This window comes from Euprymna scolopes, chromosome 14 (genome assembly GCF_053919585.1).
Source record: "Euprymna scolopes isolate OS-2025 chromosome 14, ASM5391958v1, whole genome shotgun sequence".
Lineage (NCBI taxonomy): Eukaryota > Metazoa > Mollusca > Cephalopoda > Sepiida > Sepiolidae > Euprymna > Euprymna scolopes.
The window spans coordinates 39,403,253-39,408,156 of NC_136495.1; positions in this window are offsets into that span (position 1 = coordinate 39,403,253).

The window sequence follows — 4,904 nt, forward strand, 5'->3', positions numbered from 1 at the left end:
ACGTACAAACCAACCAAGGAACAAGCGCAATAATATAGAGAGGGTGATTTTTCAACACTGAAGAAAATTTTAGGACACACTTTATGTATATTTTATGTATATTTTATGTATATCTAATGTATATTTTATGTATATTTTATGTATATTTTTTGTATATCTTATGTATACTTTATGTATATTTACTGTATATTTTATGTATATTTTATGTACAGTTTTTGTATATCTTATGTATATTTAATGTATATTTTATGTGTATTTAATGTATATTTTATGTATATTTAATGTATATTTAAAAAATATATCTCGGTTGGAATATGTAAGTTAGCGGGTGGTTGTTAGGCATCCGTGAGGATGCTTCATCACCAGCTTGAACAAATTGATGAGCAAATAACAAAAAGAGATAAACTAGATGTTTACTTTATACATTTATAAACGTATATACTTCAAATAGCTTTTATCGCAAACAAAGCTACAGAAACAATTTAACTCGAACGAATTATTCAAATACTTTGGTTGTATTCGCTGCTGTTCTTGAGGGAATAGAATATGATTTTGCAATCTTTAAATGGAATAATGCCAAATTCAGATGGAATTTTAATCAATCAAATATTTATTTCCATTTAAACAAAACTGAAATGACAGTAGAAATCAATACCTGAATGCCAGAAACAGATTGTGTCCTTAACAGCGAATACATATTACGTTTCAATTACAATCGCTAATGGCGATGTGATTCTGTTTGACAGGCAACCGAAACGGATTCTTATTAACAAGGTCTTCTTCATTAAAATAGATTTGTAGATCCATCTTCGAAACTCTATGAGATAGTTGCTTGTTGGTTACTCAATCACTCTGTCACGGTTAAATTACAACGCAAATAAAAATTAATAGTTAAAACATGCACTGCCGAATTGTATTAAAAATGTGTCTTTATTATAACAGTAGTCTTGGATGGGTACCTAAGATTTGGGTAGAATTAAGGTTATATATATATATATATATATATATATATATATATGTATCGATCAGTTCTCTCATTTGAAATTATGCTAATGTGTTTTAATGAATTTGAGATGGAGCTAGGTTTTGGATTTTTTAAAATTCATTTTTGCTCTGCTACGCATTATCCCACTAAATATTTTCCAAATACACCGCTCTATGCTTAACAACAATAATGTGAACAATAAAAACGTGATAAGAAACAAACAGGACACAAGCAGAGACAGGAATGAAAAACATAAACTTTCAAGGTTACTTAAGTTTCATTATTACTCCGCTCTCCGCTTCCGGATAATGTGTAATTTGCAGCTGCTTTGACTGGATTAGGTTAAAGGATAAGGAATGAGTGTCTGCCTATCCGTCTGTTTCTCTCTCTCTCTCTGTCTGTCTGTCTGTCTGTCTTTATATATATATATAAATATGTTGGATGGATAACTAATGGCTACACATATGCAAACGTGTTTCAGTGACAACTCTGCCAGGAAAAATCACCTCATCAATAATATCCATGGAATATATATATATATATATATATATATATATATATATATATATATATATATACACATATATATATACATGCAGCGAAAACCGACGTTGCCCAGGCTTGAATGCTGATCAACTAATGTTTCACATTCTCGTATTTTTATTGTCATTAAAATCGGTGAAATCGACCATTTCTACATCAAATAGATTGATCAGCTGCACTAGTTGAGGACTCATAGCGGTGCACCGTGTTGAAGCTTAACATGCCTCCCTCCAGTGACTTAGTCCTCACTCTATTTTAAACTACATTGCACTGTAGAGAACCTACTGTTGCTTTTATAAAATTATTTTATATAATTGCTTTTATTAAAATTTTAAAAACAAAAGTAAAATATCATGTTTCAATTGGGCTCTAAACAGAAACACCGATTTTAAATGCGCCCCTATCATATCAAACAACTTACTGTTGATTCATATGCCTGGCCTTTCTATTTGTGCGGCGATAATAGCTTGAATTTAAGTGTAAAATGATAGAAATCAAGTATCATGGTGCAGTTATGGTTAAAATAGAAACATTCATTTGCAACGTGACCCTGTCATATCAAAGAACTTACTTTTGATATATATCAGAACTTTCGGCTTGTGTGGTAATAAAATTTCTCAAATGCACTTGCGATAGTAGCCGGTTTAGTCAAAATGTCCTGTTCCTTCATTCATCGGATTATTTCGTTTATCGATTATTGATACTTATCGAAGCCATTCTGATAAAAAACTATCTAAAACACTGCCACGCATTAATGTACCTTTGCGTGAAATTTCATAAAAATAGACCCAGCCGTGTCTGAGTCCATATAGAATGAACTCATACATACAGACACACAAAATGTTCCTTTTATATAGTAGTATACACATATACTCACACACACACACACTCACACACACACACACACACACACACACACACACACACACACACACATATATATATATATAGATGTGTGTGTATGTATGTGTGTGTGTTGGAGACGCCCCTCCATGGGATTAATGGACTATCTGGTCACGTAACTTCCGGTAAGAGTACCGGGACCTGGCAGTCAGAAATTTGCACGCGGCCAAAGAGGTCGTGTGCAAGCGCCCTATAGTTGAGGAATGGTATTACTCAACCTGCTTTTTGCCTGTAATATATTTGAATACATGTTCGTTTCTAAAAATCCTGTGTTCCTTTGTTCTTATTACCATTTAACCCCATAACTACGGGTGACGTTGAATTCGACTTTCACACGGGTTAACTCCACAAAAAAGAATGAAATGAATTTGACTTCAAAAGAACTTCGGATTTACAAGCTAAGAATTCGGCTAAGAAAACAAACACATGGCAAAGTTATCGACTCAATTGTAAATTAACCTTTTTGTATCTATATTTAAATTGAAAAGAACTGTACGACACGCATTTTTGTTAAGGCCGTAAAAATCAATTTGGTTGCTTATTGAAAGAAGGAAAAAAAGAGACAAATATTGACTAAATTTCATCGCGAGAACAATTTTTAATTGTAACTTGTCTACGGTTTATTGTTATGAAAATTTGGATATTTTTCAAATGAAGTGAAAAGTGTTTTTCCCATTGTTTTTTGCTAACTTTACGCAATATTTTAACGGGAGAGAAACGTTTTTCCCTCTTTTTGTTTTACTTGGACTAAAAGAAATAATTTTTTAATCGAGTGGAATTTTCTGAAATATTCTATTTTTAACCATCGGTCATAATGTGAAAATTGTTTTTTGTTCCGTGTGGGGACAACCCCCCCCAATACACTTAAAAACTAGGCATTTTGGTTAACTTCCAAACAATTCCACCATTATTTTTATTCATTTGCGACTGTAGTGTATCACAGTAATCTGTTTTTGTTTTTATTTTACAAGTAAAATGTTTTTGTCCACCCTCATCTTGGGTTATCTCTAAGGTTTTTACCATGAAGTAAGCGATAATTGCTCCCACTTCGTACGCACACACTCAAGAAAAGGACATTTTCTTTTCTTTATTATTTTATCTCTCTTTTCCAGTCAAAAACGGAAATAAATTATTTTTCCTGCGTTTGGAAAAGCCATTACAAGATGGAGGAGGTGAAAACAATATTAATACAGCTAACCAAGGCCCAGATGGACCAGCAGCAGAAGGCTGAGGAAAATTTAAAGGAACGTGATAAATAGCTCTAGTTACAATTTCAAGAGAGGCAACAAGCGTTGGAGGAGAGAATGCTACTTCAACAACAGAATAGCTATTGTTAAAAATATTCGATAGAACGGAACACAGGGACGAGAGTTTTGCTTTTTTCCAAAAGTACAATATAGAACGCTATAAAAACCTTCAACTTCCAACCGAAGTTGGAGGGGGCGTTTGACACTTTCTATCGGAGATATGGGGACTTATTCACCGTGGATTGTCAAGAGTGGAGCAACGCTAAGAAAGTTCGCCTACTTTTGAGGAAATTAGGGACCACAGGACATAGCTAATTTGTGGAGGAAGACGAGTGAATTGGAATTTTCTGAAGCGGTCAAACTTTTATCCGCGCTGTTCAGTCCAAATTCTACGCTATTTCATAGAAGATTGGAGTGCTTGCACCTGAAAAAAGGCTTACCTAACCTTCGCGTCTGTGGTAAATAAACACTACGAGGATTTCCGTCTATCTGACTTATCAGCAGATGACTTCAAGCGTTTAATTTTTGCGCAGGTTCTAGTCTCATCCCAAAACGCTGAGATTAGACGACGTGTTCTCTCTAGACTTGAGAGCAAACAGGGCCTCACCTTCCAGAAGTTGGCCGAGTATTGTCAACGGCTAGTCTGCGTAGGAACAACTCGAGACACATACAGGAGTCAGGCGCAACATTCATTAGAAGGACGACCTACAGACCGGAAAAATACTCACTCCGAAAAAGTAAAGCTGGAAGTAAGAAAACTCAAATTACTTCTAATAAGTACCACCCAGTCACAAGACCCGGATCCCCTACAAGCCCGTGATATCGCTGCGGCTCAAATATGTCACAGTTAACATCGCAAATATAACTGTTCATTTACAATTGGATTCCGGATCAGACCTGTCCATCATTAACCTTAAAACATGGGAAAGGCTAAGGAAACAAGCCATGCGGAAGACGAACAAATCATCTCGAGGTGGTACAGGCTATAATTGGAATTTGAGGCAGAGCTCACACTCCTGGTGACCTTAAATTGTGTAACTAAAAAAGTGAAAGTATACGTACGTAGGACATCCGAAAACCTGTTCGGTACTGATTGGATGGAGCAATTCGAATTGTGGGACCAACCTATGAATACATTCTGTCATAGTGTAGACGACTCGTCTACGGAAGCGTAACAACTGAAGGACGAGTTAAAAGAGAATTTCCAGAAGTATTTTCACCAAGAC